Source organism: Ostrea edulis, chromosome 5 (genome assembly GCF_947568905.1).
Source record: "Ostrea edulis chromosome 5, xbOstEdul1.1, whole genome shotgun sequence".
NCBI lineage: Eukaryota > Metazoa > Mollusca > Bivalvia > Ostreida > Ostreidae > Ostrea > Ostrea edulis.
In genome coordinates, this window is record NC_079168.1 from 50,258,223 (window position 1) to 50,278,195 (window position 19,973).

The window sequence follows — 19,973 nt, forward strand, 5'->3', positions numbered from 1 at the left end:
CTTAAAACATTGCCAGATTCACCATGGTTGTATCTGAAGTCAATGTTGATCATGTGGTTTTGGCTGGATCGCTTTCACTTTCGATGCAACTTAATTTTAGGATCAGGAGGTTGCAGAGCATTTGAAATTTCATTTTCCTCAGATGCTCTTCTGTAAGTTCGGATTGCGCAACTTTTATGTCCAATACGTTTCATCACCTCCTGTTCCTCAAACCCAGTGTTGTAGAAAGTTGAACAACAATAAACCCTTCCTGAGTGATTTACCACTTTTTAGCTCACCTGAGCTGAAAGCTCAAGTGAGCTTTTCTGATCGCTTTTTGTCCGTCGTCTGTCTGTCTGTTAAACTTTTCACATTTTCGACTTCTTCTCCAGAACCACTGGGCCAATTTCAACCAAACATGGCCAAAAGCATCCTTGGGTAAAGGGCTTTCAAGTTTGTTCAAATGAAGGGCCATGTCCCTTTCAAAGGGGAGATAATCACAAAAATGCAAAAATAGGGTGGGGTCATTTAAAAATCTTCTTCTCAAGAACCACTGGACCAGAAGAGCTGAAATTTACCTGATAGCTTCCTGACATATTGCAGATTCAAGTTTGTTCAAATCATGGCCCCTGGTGGTAGGATGGGGCCACAAGGGGGGATCAAAGTTTTACATACAAAAATATAGGGAAAAACTTTTAAAATCTTCTTCTCAAGAACCACTAAGCCAGAAAAGCTGAGATTTACATGAAAGCTTCCTGACATAATGCAGATTCAAGTTTGTTCAAATCATGGGCTCCGGGGGTTGGATGGGGCCACAATAGTATATCAAAGTTTTACATACAAATATATAGGAAAAATCTTCTTCTCAAGAACCACTGAGCCAGAAAAGCTGATTTTTACATGAAAACTTTCTGACATAGTGCAGATTCAAGTTTGTTCAAATCATGGCCCCCGGGAGTAGGATGGGGCCACAAGTGGGATCAAAGTTTTACATACAAATATATAGTTAAAATCTTTTTCTCAATAACCACTGAGTCAGAAAAGCTGATATTTACAAGAAAACTTTCTGACATAGTGCAGATTCAAGTTTGTTCAAATCATGGCCCCCGGGGGGTAGGATGGGGCCACAAGTGGGATCAAAGTTTTACATACAAATATATAGTTAAAATCTTTTTCTCAATAACCACTGAGTCAGAAAAGCTGATATTTACAAGAAAACTTTCTGACATAGTGCAGATTCAAGTTTGTTCAAATCATGGCCCCCGGGGGGTAGGATGGGGCCACAAGTGGGGGGGGGGTTCAAAGTTTTACATACAAATATAGGAAAAAGCTTTTAAAATCTTCTCAAGAACCATTGGGCCAAAGAAGTTGACATTTACATGAAAGCTTTCTGACATAGTGTAGATTCAAGTTTGCAAAGGGTAGTTTGGGCCATAATAGGGACTAAGGTTTTACATGCAAATATATATGGAAAGTCTTCAACTATGGGCCAAGGTGACTCAGGTGAGCGATGTGGCCCATGAGCCTCTTGTTTATCAATCCCAGCATCATCAAACATTGACTGCATGTACTTACATGTACCAATGGTGTTTACACCAATAACCTAAGACGAAAATTTGACACTATTATATTTACCAAGAGGGAGTGGTCGTCTATAAAATAGACCTTTCTTTGGTATACATGCCAGACATCGAATGAAAAGGTCCACGATACACCGTGGATTTTTAGGGACTGCTAAATTAAGTAAATAAATGGATTTAGGTGTAAGCTTTCTTTTAGGCCACATTTAACAGTTTTTGACATGAACTCATTGAAAGTAATGTGACCTTCGCTAACAGTAAATTGTTGAGCCTAGTGTTGTTTATGATTACTGAGATCGCGCAATCCAAAGACCTTAGAGTTGTAGAAAAATACACCTTTGCTGTCCTTTTGATGATTATGCCCTTCTCCCACAGTTCAATTGCGTCTTTTATTGTTAAATTTTCTGTGTGTTTCACTACCCCCATGCCTTCTGCATTTAGTGTACCACGGAAATTTGCGAAGGAAATGTCACTGAATAGATTTATCTCAGGTCTGTTACACTCTCTTATATCCCTACACAATATTGTAGATTGTTTTTGGAAGGCATATATTTGACAGTTTAGAATTTCACGCTCAGCGATACTTCATCCAAATTGATATCCCACCCGATAATGCATAATGTAAATATGTACTCACCATCTTGTCTTCGGGCTTCATTGACAAAATCACACTGCCAGAAGTCTAACTCATGATTATGATTAGTTACAAATTTCAAACACACAGGAACGGTTTTATATTGCTCAAGAAGCGTGTCTATTTTCCTGTTCCTGGCATTTATGGCAAATTGATTGTTTTTTTCGCTTGTCTTATGAATTCTTTCAATTTTCTGCTTTTCCAGATCACTTTATGAAATAGCATCAGGAAACCGTTTGGAATCCTTATCAATATCCGAAAAACAAATCATCAATTCCATTTGAAAAGATATGACTGTAGATGAAGTGATTTTGAATATGATTGATTGTATCTTGTTTAACGTCTCACTCGAGAATTTTTCACTCACATGGAGACGTCACCAAGACTGCCTCGCTCGGCACCAAATCTCTTGTTACTCGGAAAAAAGTTTACCAACATATTTTTACATAATACTGATCAATGTTATATAATACTGACTAGCTTATTATAACAAAACAGAATATTTAAAAGCAAAAAGATGGCGAACAATAAAGGCCAAAGATGTGGTAATCTGATCATATTCAGCGCCATCCAAGGTGTGCATAGTCTCGGTAAATAAATCGTGTGGAGAACGGGTTTGTGAGGTACATAGGGATGGATTTTGAATTATACTTATATAATAGGATCTACTAAGGCGATGAGTGAACGAAATACAGAATATTACAAAGAAAACGAGTTTAGAAGCGAGGGAGGGGTCCGGCATCATGTCCACCCTTGTTAAAATATACAGTAGAATTGTCTACATTTAAGCGGTAACTAGTGTGTGCTGTGGATGAGGTACAAATAGAATTAGACGAACAATCAGGGATCGGCTCGGTCAAACAAAGAAGGGGAACTTCAACAGTTTCAGTCAGACCCTTCTTCTCACCTGGGATCTACATGTATCGTGGGAATGCTAAACCCGTGACTCTTTTGTGGGGAACAAGCACGAAATGAGTGACATGTAGATCGTTTATCCTGGTTTTATTTATAATTATTTGAGCCTCCTTTGCGCACACGTCCTTTTATTACAGAAGACAAGTGCCAATATTTTAAACTGCCAGTTAGCGCCATTTTCTACAATGAAATATTTTAACCATCAGGAATATTTGTTTTTAGAATATTTTTACGCCGTATAACTTTTAAAATATGAAGGAAGAGGGGCAGCCAGAGAAGTTAAATTCAATTTTATAGTAAAGAAATTATTAAATGAATAGAACCCCAACCTATTTCTCCCGAACTATCAAAATCTTAATTCGATGAGGGAGGGGAAGTAATGAGCAGAAACGAATACAAAAGAACTAAAATAATTGTCCCCAACCTTAAATTGTATAAGGGGGATGGGCGTTCTTCTATCCCTACATGGGATCAAACCATTCAATGCTACTGCTACAATAATGAGGTTCAGTCTTTCTTTGTATAGGAAAAGAAATCAATATCCAACTTTACATGTATAAATACTAAAAAAAATGAACGTTGCCAAAACATTTGGGGGCAGTTCCCCTTGCACCCCTCCCCAACCCCCACGATTCTACGTACCTGAGCAAACGGCAATGCGATCACAGTAAAGAACTATAACTTATATTGCAATATGCCCTTTCTACAATAAACGAAGTTGTCTTTCTTGACTCAAACCATTTAACAATGTAGCTGTACGGGTTGTGACCATTGAGGACGATTAACCTAATTTTTTTCACTCAAACTCTTATATACGATAAAGTAAAGATATTGAAATCAGATAGATAGATAGATGCAGTTGTAAATAGGTAATGAAAAGCAGAATGACACATTCCATAAAAAAAATAATTTAATGATTGTTTTTTATGGAATGTGTCATTCTGATTACTTTCTCCAATTCTACAACACACACACACACACGCATACGGATTGTGTCAAAAGTTTATCCAAATCTGTAGCATGTAACCGAAAATGTCGGAATGTTTATTGTTTAGATATTTAGCATTAAGAAACTTATATTCATTCACCAATCGAAGAAGAAAAAATAAATGTACCGTTCTTAGATTTTACGTTAGTCGTCGTTGCAAAGTATTTTAGATCAGAGCATATTGAAAGAAATAAGATTTATGTTGTGCGCATCGTATGACATGTCAAACGTTTGCAATAGTTGATCTTTTCCAATTAAATTGTTTAAGTTTGTATAGTTAACTTCCATTTTATATTGCATAATTATGCCCCCCCCCCCTTCAAAGAAGAGGGGCATATGTCGGTCGGTCGGTCGGTAGACCACATGTTGTCCGCTCAATATCTTGAGAACAATTCACTTGAACGTAATGATATTTCATATGTGGGTTGGTTATGAGTAGAAGAGGACCCCAAATGTTTTTTCAGGTCAAAAGGTCAAGGGTCAATCTACTATGGAAATAGGAAGACACTGTCCGCTCAATATCTTGAGAACACTTTGCTTGACAGACATAAAACCTGGTACACATTCAGGAGAAGATGACCCCTATAGATCTTAAGTACACATGGTCAAGGGTCAAACTGGACATAGAAATATACTGTCCGCTCAGTATCTTGAGAACCCTTTGCTTGACAGACATCAACTTGGTACACTGGTATATCTTCAGCAGACGATGACCCCTATTGATTTTGAGATCACATGCTCAAAGGTCAAGGGTCAAACTGTACATAGAAATATACTGTCCGCTCAATATCTCGATAACCCTTTGCTTGTCAGACATCAAACTTGGTACACTGGTACATATTCATGAGAAGATTACCCCTATCGATTTTGAGGTCAAAGGTCAAGGTTTTAAACTGGACATAGTAATGTATTGTCTCCTATATTTTCAGAATTATTTGCTTGAATGATACCGAACTTGGTACACTGGTACAGCATAAGGAGTAGATGACCCCTATTGATTGTTAGTTCACATGGTCAATCCACTCCTGACATAGGAAAATATTGTCTGCTCAATATTTTTAATTGTTGATACTACTAACAATTAGATGATACATGTGTATATAACCCTTTTCAATTTTGCATATATGTTTTACAACCATCTCTTGTTTTTCATTTGTATAGTATATTTTCCATTTGTATTGCATAATTTTTCATTTGTATTGTATATTTTCCATTTGTATTATATACTTTTTAGGTCACCTGAGTAAACTCAGGTGATCTATTGAAATCGGTTGTCGTCCGTCGTCGTACGTCGTCCGTCGTGCTTTAACAATTGAACATTTTTAACTTCTTGATAACATCCAGTCCAATTCTTTTCAAATTTGGTACGAAGTATCTTTGGGACAAGGGGGGCATAAATTGTAAATTTCAGGTCTCCAGCACCCCTGGGACCTTAGGGGCGGGGCAAAAACTGCCCAAAATTGACAAATTTTCAAAAATCTTCTCAAGAACGGCACATGTGGAAGAAAAACTAAATGCATGGTGATGGAGAGCAGGAAGGCCTCTACCAAAATTGTAAATTTCATGATCACCGGGGTAGGGGTTCTGACCCTAGGGCGGGGCCAAACTTGTTATATAGTGTAAAACACTTAAATAACATCTTTCTCTTTTTTTGCTGTTGATACGAAATGGATAGAGCAGGTAGTCTTTTACCAAGATTGTAAATTTTATGATCCCCAGAGTAAGGGTTCTGACCCCAGGGTGGGGCCAAACTAAGTATATAGTGTTCATGTGTAAGTTTGCTGATACTGTATAAAATCTAAATGCATACTTAGGAATAGCAGAAAGGGCTGTACAAAAAATGGTGAATTTCAATCAAAACCCAGGGTTATGACTTTAGGATGAGTCCAAATTAGTCATATGTTTTAATGTTAATACACCTATTATTTAAAGCCTTTCATCAGTGCATGCACTTTTGAAGGCAGTGAAGTTTTAAGAACACATCTTTGTTTTATACTGTTGCTGAGCATTAGAATTTAGCTTAGATATTCAGAACAGGGAATTTTTTCTAGATTCCATAGCCCATGGAAGTAGTGATACTTTTTCACTAGTATTCAGGTGACCGATAAGGCCTGTAGGCCTCTTGTTCATTTGTATTGTGTATATTCCATTGATCCCGTGTGGATCTGGGTTATAATAGGTCCTCAGTACCCCCTTGCTTGTCGTAAGAGGCGATTGAGATCGCAAAATCCGAGGTCCCGTATCAAGGCAGGTTTGGCACGATAAAGATCCCTCCCTGCTCATAAGCGCCGAGCGTAGGCCTAAATTTTGCAGCCCTTCACCGGCAATGGTGACGTCTCCATATGAGTGAAATATTCTGGAGAGGGACGTTAAACAATATTCATTTAATCAATCTATTTGTATTGTATATTTTTCATATGTTATGTATATTTTCCATTTGTATTGTATAATTTTTCATTTGTATTGTATATTTTCCATTTGTGTTGTATAATTTTTCATTTGTATTGTATGTTTTCCATTTGCATTGTATAATTTTTCATTTGTATTGTATATTTTCCATTTGTATTGTATAATGTTTCATTTGTATTGCATATAAAAAAAAATCGTTTTGTAATGTTTTTCATTTATATTTTATGATACATGTATTTCAATTGTATTGTATAATTTTTCATGTGCATTTTATCCAATAGATTGTTTATTTCGATCTGTTATGAAATTTGAAGGGTTTCATAGATCAAGTTTTAGCCTGCATCTTGTTGAAAACCACGATATAAATTGGTCCTCTATTTCAACGCAGGACTAGTTCAACACGAGGTTATTAAGTGAGAGAAAGTTCAATTGAATCTACATGTAGGTAAATAGTAGTTATTGGATAGATATAGTCTATGGCTTGATAATGGAACCATGATTTTAAATGTAACAAACCAAAATAAGCAATCCCTAGGATACAATAGAAATGAAAAAATTATATGATACAAATGAAATTCATAGAATGCAAATGAAAATATTTACCATACAAATGAAAACTAATAAAAATACAAATGGAAAATATGCAATACAAATGAAAAATTATGTAACACAAATGAAAAATATAGAATTCAAATGGAAAATGTCATAATAAATTTCTTGGATTGTTGAAAAATTGTTGAAAACTACGAGATAAACTGGCCCCCTATTTCCATGCAGGACTTGTTCAGCTCGAGGTTGTTAGGCGAGAAAGCTCAATAGAACCTGCATGTAGGTTAACAGTAGTTATGGGAAATATATAATCTATGGCTTAATAATGGAACCATGGTTTAAACCAAAATAAGCAATCCCTAGAGGATACAATACAAATGAAAAAATTATATAATAAAAATGAAAGTCATACAATACAAATGCAAACTAATACAATACAAATGGAAAATATGCAATACAAAGGGAAAATTATGCAACACAAATCAAAAATCTAAATGACAAATGTACATAATAAATGAAAACAGTATATAATACAAATGAAAAATAATGAATATAAATAAACAAATATACAACAGAAATTGCAAATATAGAATTCAAATGGAAAATGTACAATACAAATTTAAAAAAAAAATACAATACAAAGGGAACCCTATATAATACAAATGAAAAACAGTACAATACAAATGACTTTTACGATGCAAAAAGAAAAAGATTAGATATTACAAAGTTTGACATTTCAAAGTATTTAGGTATTATTCACTATCAGCACCATATTTATGTATTATTGTAGATAAAGGGTATGTCAACCTTCAAAACAAAATATACTAAAATATGTCGATAAGTTGCCACAATAACTACACTTGCATGTTGCATTTTTCTGCGCAGAGTTCAAACTTCGAATAACTAGTTTCGTCGCACAAAGGGGGAAAAAGAACATCAAGTTCCTGCATCGGCAATCTCACAATGACGTCAGATGAGAAATTTAGAGGCTGAATTTCCGAGAAAGAGAAATTAAAGTTTAACTCCAAGCTAATTACAATTATAAGCAACATAATACTTCATTAGTTTAATAAAGTTATATGCACAATTGCAGTTCAAAGGGGATTCAACTTGGTGAAAATATGGAGAAATTCGCGTGTCAGCCCTTTTAACGTCTGATGATACAAATAAAAAGATTAAAAACGAAAAAGAACCGGTGAGATTTCCTACAATATCATAACGTCACGCACCTGTATTTTACTTCCATTTCATTATTTTTGTTTATTTTCAAAGTATGGTTTTTGATTCCTCAAATTTAGACTAGTAAAAGGGACTAGACAGCGTAACCATTCTCAACTGAAGATTTCTAGACAGCGTAACCATTCTCAACTGAAGACTTCTAGACAGCGTAACCATTCTCAACTGAAGACTTCTGTGCAAACCAACGCTCACTAGCTCGTGATTTTGGTGGAAATTAACGAATAAGATTCTGTGCGCCAAAACTTGAAGGCTGTGCTATGAGAATATTTGATACTAAACTTTCAATTTGGTGAAAACATCGAGTCGACTGTTTTGTATATATTAAAATATAAGTACATTAAATATCCATTGGTTTTCAACAATTCATTAGAATTGAACACCAAACTATTGCACAACTTGGCATACCTAACCTGTCCATTAAATTAGATTCCGAGAAATTTGTTCAACAGACACACGCTGATCACGAAAGACCTTAACAAAGCGTGCCAATTCTCAAGTACAAGTGAGAAAAATCGTGGATGACCCTTATGAAGTACTTTATCTAATTATCAATAAAGAAATCAAATAAAGAATCTTAATTTGTTGAACATTCATTGACTTCTCTCTTAGACTGAAGCACGTGTGAGATCTCTCGCCTCAGAGTGCAAAATATTCATGAATATGTACCCTCGCCATGGGGTATTCTAATGACCATGGTCACTTTTCTTTCCCAAGAATTCCCAAGTTTGGAAAGCGACAATTTACAAACAATTTCGATGGCTTGTAAACTTCGAAGCAATTCTTTCTTTAAGATGGGCGTGGTTTTTATTTGAAAAGAATGGCTTATTTATGCGGATTGGAAGTCCATCCATAGACGGGTTTAATCTAACAGCTGGTTAGAGTCAAGTGGACGTTAAATTAGGGAAGACCTCCGAAACCTTGATTGTGTCGCAATCTGCTAATTTAGACATTTGATGAATTCATCACTAAATTTTCCAAAGCTAAGTTCGTTTAGTTTACAGGAAACCATGGACTTTACACAAATACTACACGTGATTAACTTGGATGGTTGTTAGAATTTCATCATATTTTGTAGCGAAAGTTAAAATATTTTATGTATATATTCTTTAAAATTAGAAGTGCTAGAAAAATTTTGAATTCGTGTGAAAGCGAAGGATTACTGTTTAAAATGTATACGAATTTTAAATTTCACAATATCCACAACAAAGGCATGGGACAGTATCGTTCTATACAATACTTTTATCGTATATCATACGATTTCATTGCACATAACTGCTACATATATCAACAGACGTTTTTTAAATATTATTTCTTTTAAAGAAAACATGCTCTCTAATTAGCAATCTTTTAAAGGAAAATTATGTACCTTCATATTGACAGGAAGTAAACCAAAATTTGATTTTATGCAAATTTATTTTTATTTAAACCTGCTGGTTACTACATTCATAATCTTCATACTTCACATTGCACGAGTTTTAGCCTTCACAGTTTTCTAAACATTAAATACCACAGAAATATTTCGAGCAGTTAAAATATATTTGAATATTAGCAATAAAGTAGAAGCAACTTCGACTGAACTATACTTTATTTTTTTTATTTGTTTTTACAAAAATGTTCGGAGTATTTGAAAAATGATTTAATCTAGTTCAACCACAGATCAAGTAAGTTTGATTATTTGTACCAAGGGTTAAAAAAAATGGAATCAATAACTCCTATCATGATAGCATCAAAGATCGGAATTCCTTTCCTGATTAAATCAAATGTATAAGCAAAGAACATTTAAATTAGAAGTGAAGAACAATAACTTAATGACATTAAGAAAATGACAGATAGTGACTATTTTATATTAATAATTTCAGTACAATGTCATGTATAGTTATGTTTCTGTATCCAAGAAATTTAATAAGAGCCAACAGTGTTGTAGTTAAGTTATAATTTAATGTATTACAATATCTTGCAGTTGAATTCTTTCATATTTTCCGCAGTAATCAATCTTTTCATTGTTATGTTTACTATATATTGTGTATGTCATTCCTTAGGTTAAAAGGACCATTGGAAATAAGCTTTCAAAGACAATCCTTAGTTAATCAAATTTAGACATGTTGATAATTCTTAAAATAACACAAGAATTTTTATGATCCAATTACGAGTCATTTTTACTCGAGAAAGAAAATATAACCGACACCAAATTTTTTAAAATCGCGTTTTTCTCTGAAAGAGAAAATGCCAAAGAAGGTAAAAGTGTTAAAATGACAAGTTAGATTTTTTTATTCGTAAGAAATCTGTATACTTGAATACTCTTGTCTTTTCATAGACATCCCAAAAGCAAACAATACCTGATTAAAATGTACATGTCAGGTGAAATGGAAAAAATATCATAAATCATTATTATCAAATTGTGAACAGGTATTGTGAAACAACATGTAATAAATATTTTCGGTAATAATTTATTCATTTTTCATCAAAAAGTTTTTTTCTTCAAATTCTTAGAGGTAGTATTTCAGATTTTAACAGACTGCCAAATATTGACATTTTTACAAGTGGACTCGGTAATTTTTAAATTACTTTAATGTAAACATGCAAAAAGGGCGTTATTCGAGTGAAATAAATCAAACACGATGTTAATGAATATGGATACTGTTTTTTGTAATGTTACAAGGCAGAATAAATTCACTTTCAATATTCTAAAACGCGAAATGAAAACAGTCGGTAATGAGGACTCAGAGATATTTCTTCGATTAGACCACTATGTGAAAACCCTTCAGAGTGTGTGAAAGTTTAGAAATCAGAAATACTGTTTATCCGTGTCTGGTAAAACACTGCAATAACATGACAAAACACTTTTTAGCGCCGATCAACTTACTCTCGTCCTGAACGGTGTGTTTGATTTACCGATTACCCGTGACAGTGATGAATTAAAAAAGTAAATGTAAACAGTTTAAATCAGGCAGATTCCTCGCCCAACAAGTCCCATATCAGACAGAGTTCCAGAAAATCTACCCCAACTTAATGTGTGGTCCGAAATCAAGGGATTTAACAGCTACTTCGTAATTTATTCTAGAGTTCTTCAATGGGAAGATGAGCTGACAAGCTGGTTTTGAATCTCGTAATTTCGACTAATTTGGACAGTAACATGTGTTATAGTATGTTTTGAGGATTAGATAAACTTCTGCCCATGTGCAGCTGAAACTTTAAAAAAGCTTTTAAAACTTAATTTCAAAATGAGAATTGAAACTTTCATCAATGCTGACTTGTTCATGATGCAATCTCTCTCTCTCTCTCTCTCTCTCTCTCTCTCTCTCTCTCTTGCTTCTGTGCGAAAATACCATATTGCAGTTCTTGTGAATGTGAAATTATATTCATCTGGAACGCATTGAAACTGCAGTGTAGTTTAATTCATGATAAATGAATTGATACGTAAATTACATATATCATATTAAGTTTGGGTGTATTTCAAAATCATTACCATATATGTAGTATTTTGTTGAAATACATAAAAACACCAGTAAGTTATTGCTTTTGTAGCAAAGAACATGTCTCCCTTTTAAACAGTTCCAGGGTCAAGTTGGAATTTTTGCTTTGTATGACCTTGAACCCTCTAGAAGGAAGGTCAACAGTTTGAAGTCTTGCATCTCTTCCAGATATGACCTAAATGCACTTATGTTACAAGTCCAATGTCAAAATCTGTAAGGGTTCTAAAGTTTGGATGAGAAAACTTTAATTTTAAAACAAATTGTCTCTCATGTGAAAGGAGGCATAATTGACACTAAAATGTTTAAATCTAGCAATCTGTCATACTTTCAAAGTAGTTGTCATATACACCAGAAAAACTGTACTACTAATGTTGTACACAAGAATGGCTTTTAAGAATGGCTTCTTGTCATCATTCACAAAAATTAGAAGGTATGCACAGTTGTAAAATTTAAAGCTAAAATGGGGGTTTGGGGAACTTGAAGAGAGGGACTGCATTTTCATTGGAATCAGGAGCGCAGTAAAATGAAAGATGATGATAACGAACAATAATCAATATCATAACTCCTATAAACAATACAAAATACAGAGTTGGGCAAACACGGACCCCTGGATATACCAAAGGTGGGATCAGGTTCCTAGGAGGAGTAAGCATCCCCTGTCGACCGGTCACACCCACCGTCAGCGCTTCTTCAGCTAAAAATACTATTGGCTTGTTCCAGTATATAACAAAATAAGAGCAAGAACAATGAAAAACAAAGGGAATAAGTCTCACTTGACGAAAGTTACAGAGTATTGTAAGTTTGCACGACATTTTCTCTCAAAACCATTTTAGATGTTCTACCCCTACTCTATTTTTTAAAGAGAAAATTATGTTCCCCTTCTTATATGATCCAGTACTCCTATTTTTTTTATGTTACCATGTACGTTATACCAGAATTATGATATGAAGAAGTAATAAAAATCACAGCACAGAAGAATGACAGAGATGACGATCTATGTACAAAATTCTTAATAAGTAAGAGGAAATTCGGTCTTCCTTATAGCATAATTATAGAATTTGCCAGGGTTTGTTAGTATGTTTATACACAGTGTTTTGTTATGCGATTTTTGACAAAATCGGTACAAACTATTAGTAGATACAACTAATGTCTGCTCTAACGGGATTTCAATATCCTCTGACGTGAAAATTTAAAATTTTTGAACTTGATTGGTTTGAATTAACTTTGACGCACACAAAAAAGACCTGTGACACCCACTTTCCTGTTTGTCAAAAGAATGCAGATATGCTATAGTTATTGCATACATATACAAAATATCACACACACAAAAAACAGCCTTACAGAACTATAAAAGGAACGAATTTGGAAGCTCAAAAATATAAATTCCTGATTTAACTTTTTTCAATATTTTTGTGTGTGTGTGGCAGAACTACATGTATGATAAAAATTACTTTCAGTTTTGTGGCATTTATTGTTATTTGTGGCCAGAAATGAAGCAAATCATTTTCAGTGCTTGTTCTTATCTTTAAAAAATAATTTAAATTTTAAAAAAGCATTGAACCGACTCTGCAAAGATCAGTTTTTTCTACTAGTGACGTATTATGACGTAACAGTATATTATTGCTGGCAAGAAAATGACATAAACATTCACTTTATTCAAAATTTTAAATCTCGGCAAATTCACGTTTTATTATATCTTAGGATCATCAGGTTTCATATGTTGGATTCTTCATCAAAATAAAAGAAAATATGTTCTAAAAATTTAAAATCATTTAAGATGTGAAATACCGCCCATACATTCTATCAAGTATCTAGCAATTGTAAGAACTATGTATGAACTGGGGGGGGGGGGGGGGGGGGATCAAAAATAGAGACTGTTGAATTCTTTCGGAATACATTTTAAATTTGCGAGGGGATTTGTTAATTTGGTTTTTTTTCCCTAGACCTGAACTGTTTAAGATCAGCATTGTCTTTTTCTTTATCATATAGGTTTTCAATGGACATGTCAGAATAAAGTGAAGTCCACAAGAGACATGTCATTGGATTTTGGTATGCAATAATGGTAGCTGTTAATGTGATAGATTCGTTTTAAATGAATTAACATTTCTTGACATTCGTAAATTGTAATCCATGACACATCGATTACAAAGCACATATGCAAATAGTGCTAATTTTATTCGTTTTCAAAATATGACATGTGGGTTTTTATTCATTTTTTAACAAGATTGTTATTGCCTTCTAAACTACATTGCTTTTATTTCGTTGCTTACAATCTCAGAAATTGTCACATGGTTGCCAAAAATCTGAAAAATACTGTCATTTTGCAGTGAAGGCACTCTCACAGGACATTTAAATCTATCTCATTAAATTCCGACGAGGAATTAATAACGCTATGTACAATTTCATTTGTATAATTCTTTGACCCCTGTTCATAAATCCAGATTAAGACTCTCCGTTCCCGGACCAGTGTTCTTTGAGCGATATGTCAGCAAATTTATTTAATACTACTGGCCAATGTTGCTTCTTTGTCGTGTCTGCGTTTTATTGCCATCTGCTTTGAATAATGGAAATCAGTCTTCGTCAACACAATGTTTGAAAAATTGTTTCTTTCCCATTGCTTTATCAAGGGGGACTTCTGTTGACAACCACTACATGAAGCAACGAAATAGGTCGGCAGTTTCAGATTTGTAGACCAGCAGTTGTGGCATACGGGACCTGAGATTTAATGATAACGAAAAGCAAAGCCATATGCTTTCAAAGATAATAATTTGGATATGTAATATTTTTTTTAAAAATTGAATGTCGTTTTGACCACAAAAAGTAAGAACATTTTCTAATTTAAGTTATGCATTGTGTAAAACTTGGGGGACCTAAACTATGTATGAATGAATTTTCGAATATATTTTCAATTTGCCATACAACATATCTAAGAAAAGTGGTTTGACGAATAAGAATTATAATAAATTGTTATTACATATTTTGATATTTACATATATCCAATATAAATACACGAAAACCAGAAATACTCTTTAAAATGCAAGGTTGGAATTTTTATAGTGTATAGTTTGTGAACAGCTTGTGTCATTTACACGGCAACATCTATCACAACGTTTAAAACCTATAGAATGTGTTCCATTGACAAATATAAGAATTCGATGGGGGTGTTTTTGGTCCTGTATATAATTATTTGCATCACAAGGAAATTTTTCCAAGGATCATCTACATTTGGAAATATAATTTCATTTGAATTACTTAAAATCAAAAATGTGGATCTTTAATGGCCGACAGGGAAATTAGCCAATTTACCATGATAATCTTTTTTCTTTTTTTGACAGGGGAATAATTTTTTGTGCATCAAGTACGATCATGTAAAACACTCGAGCTATACATTGATGGGGTCAACATACGAAACCAAGAAACGTTTGGGAAGTAATTGAATATTGAGAAAATAAAATATTCATGCATCTATTTTGACTTCTGAAAATTAGAATTTCGATGAATTTACGGCCTAAATAACCATCTAACTTTGATAAAAATTTCTGCACATTTTACCCGTATCCCATCATGAGCACGGCATGTAATAAAATGTTTGTTGTTGGCAAATACATGCATTAGAATGTCGTCTTTGATCTTTGACATTCTGGTGAAGTGCACTCTGGGATATCTATGATATGACATTCATGATGCATTTCGCGGATCCCTTTGCAACCCTTATGAAGTCTTGCATATCCACATTAGTCTGTGTAATGTAGTACTGACTCCTGAAGAGATTCGAAAAAGAATATGGGACTTTAGACTGCGTAAATATGGTTGTGTTTGTTTTCTATAAATCAAAATGATCCCCTGCAATGAATCCAAAAGCTACTATAGTGATCTTTATCTTGAATCTGTTTGAATTACCTGTATGTGAGATGATTTTTTTTTATTATGCTTCGATATAATTTCTCGATTTCGGCAGCAACAGTATTGGGTTTTACAGTATTCATAACAAAACCAGAAGTTTTTGTTATTTTGCAGAGTACACATAGTGACAAATTATTGGAAGTAAATCAATCTTTCATATAATGGAAACAAAAAATCAACCTTATATTACTTTTACCATAGTATTACCACTTCACTTTTTTCTTGAAGAATGATAATACCGCCCAATCGTTTATGAAATTCATAATAGAAAATTTAATCGTTGTTTGCCATGAATCAATGTAGTTACGTTCACTGTAGAATTCATAACACCTCTATCAAACGTGAACTTTGATATGGCCATATTTGCAACATATGGTGGTGTTTGAGTTGACTTCCGGTACCGGGATCGTGATTCAGATAATACTCATTTTGTCAATCCAATGTTTACGTGTATTGATCCCAATCAATACGTTTTAACACATATTGCTAAATAAAATTCGAGATAAACCAGAATGATTTCTTTCCTAACGTGTTTATACACAAAATGTTGAAAATAATGTTCATGCTAATTATCAAACCATAAGAATTAAAATTTCTTAGTTTGGTGTTCCGTGTGAAAGGCGTGCGGTAGAGTTACCTTTGAAGTAGTACGTTAGTGATGCCCTCTGTTAATTACAAACAACAGGCTGCATTTTTATGACGTGGTTAAGCAGATTTGTCATGTTTTCTTCGTATAGACTTTCTTTGAACCATATGGCTGCATTTACACAAGGGCTAGATATTGATGTAAAATGTTTTCAGCAATTGTAACTCCTGGTCCGGTGTGATAAATGACGCAATTTGAGATGCAGTTCTTGACAATGTCAACATTTTTGTCAATCTCCATTATCCAGATACCAGATTCATTAGTAGGTCCCGCGAACAGGAGCTTAATATTCTTAAACATGGTGGTATGTCTGGACGCTTCACGAAGACAAACCTCTAACTTCGAATGTTGTGGGTTGAGAGCGGCCTCTTCATTATGGAGAGGAAGTGAGCTGCCTTTCAACAAGTTCCGTTCTATAGTCTCTTCAATATAAGGAGCTCAATAAACACTTATTTCTCTATTTCGATTATCTTCATTGAAAAACGAAGAGTACTCTATCAAAGTTTTGTATCAGGTATTTAACACATTATATATTGATTATGAAGGGTAAACAATATTTACTGTTATCAAGTACACGATATCAGACTGTCATTTGAATACTCAACGGCTGCAGAGTGCATTCGATATAACCCCCAAAGCACTTAAAACACATGAATGTGACTTCATTTAGAATTGAAGATGTTTATTGTTGGAATCATTGTTTTTATTCATGTGACAATTGCAATGATCTTTGTAATTTTAAATATATTATATTAGTTTTCACAAAATTAATATCATGAAGATTTTTTTTTTATTTTGAATACTTGTACTTTACTGAAGGCATGGAATTCATTAAAGGCAATCACTAAAGGACTCTTTTTAAAATAAGTAAATGTGTTTTAGAAAATAGAAGGCCGAAATCTAAGTGGAAAAAATCATAATACATGTACATGTATATATATATAAAGATTACAATCGTTGACATATAAAATGAGCTTGTGAATTTCAAACGTTTTCAAGAAAATAAACCTTTGTGAGAAAATTTACTTCTTTTTTTTTTTTTTTTTTTTTTAAGTATACCAGTATCATATCTGTTACAGTCTCCATGGGAACCAAATATGTGAATACTATCTGAAAGCTACAAAATTTTCTTCGGAATTCCGTGGCTTTTTCCTCCAAAGAAACGTCATTCCACACCTATCGCGACATAGCTTCCTTTCAAACCAGGTCGTAAATCAGCATTATCAGAACACATCCATTCGCCCCTTGAAGTTTGTCTTTTTGTCAACAAATACGTTTTTATACTGACAACCTTTAGCGCTAGATTTTTAATGACTGAAATGTATCGTGTATTCCGGTCCGATAACATGGTACTCTGGGAAAAATAAGAGTTAAAGGTAAAAGCGAGGCGAAATGAAATGTCTGTATTTACATCAAAGAGCTCAAAATCGCTGATATCTACAGCATGCCGATAGGATATTTATTAAGACTTTAGTCCTTATCATCTCATTTTCAATTTTAAGATATGGAAACCGTTCGGGTATGACATATATTTAAATTTCGATATCATTCAGATATAATTAGAAAACGGCAAGTTTATGTGGTCTTAAGTAATAAAGTTTATGGTTTTATATCACAAAGATATCTGCACATGTCATGTTCCTCACGTCAAGGTAAGATATTATAAACTTAATCTTCCATATACCGCTATTTGTTTGGGAAGGCTGGGAAATTAGATAAAGACTAAACTAGAAATGAATCAGTGTTTATGATGCTATAAGTATATATTACAAATACAGTATCCCAGCAATATGGATTTGGATTCCAATTTCAACCCATTCGTTCTTACAACCCATTCGTTCTTACAAAAGATGACTATTACACATAGGTATGATTTATGATCGTTTTTATTCGAAATGGAAATACACGGAGTTGGTCCTTATTTTCCGTTGAAACCCCTTGCTCTGAGCAGGTGTCCTTGCATTGCCCCTACCAAAAGAATGTAGCATGCATACACTGTAACAAGACAACATGCGAGTAACATGATGTGTATCATCTTGCTTGCTGAAATTATATGCATACCAATTAAATCAAGTGAATAATATCATTGAATGATCCTGCATATCACATCACATGTAAAGTTTTCTGCGTGTACAAATATTGTGTATTGCAGATAATATCGCTTAACAGTAACTGCCATAATGCCTCATATGGTTAACTTAAACAAGAAACATTTACCTTTGTTTCTAAAGAGAGATGTTTTTCCACACAAACAATAGTTTAATCCCTTTACTTCAAAGACTCCTAATGGGTCAAACTTTTATTCCAGGTTATGTCTAAGGTGTCCCAGCACAGAGGGAAATTTGGAGGGGTGAAAACATCTGCTGTGAATTATATCACTAATTGTTTGCAATGTCGGAAGTTTGATGCAAAAATTTGCCAATAATATAGATAAAATCCTTTTCAAAAGTTACATTTTTGGACAAGGGTTAAGATTAAAGAGTCCTCAGGTATCGAGTAAACTAGAAGAACTGTGTACACTTGAAATGTAGTGTCTTTAAATCGATACAGTTCCCACTGAGGTGTTTTAACAAGATTGACATCTTGAACCTCTAAATACTATTTGATAACAAAAATATGTCTGTTTCCAGCTAACGCGAGTAAATTCGGAATTCAGACGAAAGTTTAAAAGAAGACGTGTGTTGGCGACGATTGATCAACAACCACTGAATGTTCGTTCGGAATGTTTAGTGTTTTATTACTTTTTCGTCTAGAAACCAAACCAAGTTTTGATAATTGAAACTGTTTGACGCGCCAGAGTTAGCTTGAAAACCAAATATGGTTTCAAAACCCATATAAACCTTGTATGGGGTTTACGATAGCGGATGTTGAATACTATTTCCGGTATAGTCACGTGTGCAACATATGTGTGAACCAAGTCCCGTTTTACGCAGACAGCGAATCTGACACCAAAATCCGGTTTTCTCTCACAAGATTACCGTAAATATCTAACCCTGTTTATCTCCTATTTCAGGAATACTGGCTCTTTCGTCAAAGAAGTCATTAAGTCTGTAGAAGAACGTGCATATCTTTGAGTGCAGTGCAATTTTTCGCAAGCATACAGAAGAAATAGATTAACGACTCGGTTATTGAGTCCTTATTAACAAAAGGAGGGACTTACATTCGGAGAGATATATGTTCCGTTCATGGCGAAGTATTTGTCTCCGATAAGACCCTTTATCCCTTTCTCTTTCTAAAACTTCTGACTCATGAATAAGAAAAAGCCTATTTTGCACGTGCTACGTCGTAATAATTCCGTTTTATTTCCAATTATTCCGGACAACCGCCCAGCAGGAGAACAGAATATTGCACCCTGTACTATACAACAGAAGTTTACGATGACATTGTGACATTGCTGATGAAATATGTTGAGAATATATCAACATTTATTTGATAATACATATATTTTTCAATTTCGTCGCAACTTTTTCACTTTCTGCAAAAGACAGTCCCTAATCCCAGAGAACCACGCATAGAAATGTCTGTAAGGTGATCACTATGAAAGTCTATGTCAAACTGCATTCCTTTCTTACAACTTGGTTCACAAGGAAATTCCGGAAACCTGGAGCCTGTAGAGGTCTTGTTATTTATTATTTTGACTATTTTTAACTCATCTTAT

General features: G+C 34.0%; 1 long non-coding RNA gene across 1 annotated transcript; it reads right to left on the reverse strand.

Moving 5' to 3' along the window:
- Positions 1-18,183: 18,183 nt before the first annotated feature.
- On the reverse strand, positions 18,184-18,972 carry LOC130054561 (uncharacterized). The gene is made up of 2 exons (XR_008802853.1): positions 18,533-18,972; positions 18,184-18,283 (listed from the first exon to the last, which is right to left on the reverse strand). It is a non-coding gene; the product is annotated as an uncharacterized LOC130054561 (long non-coding RNA).
- Between the last annotated feature and the right edge of the window lie 1,001 nt (positions 18,973-19,973).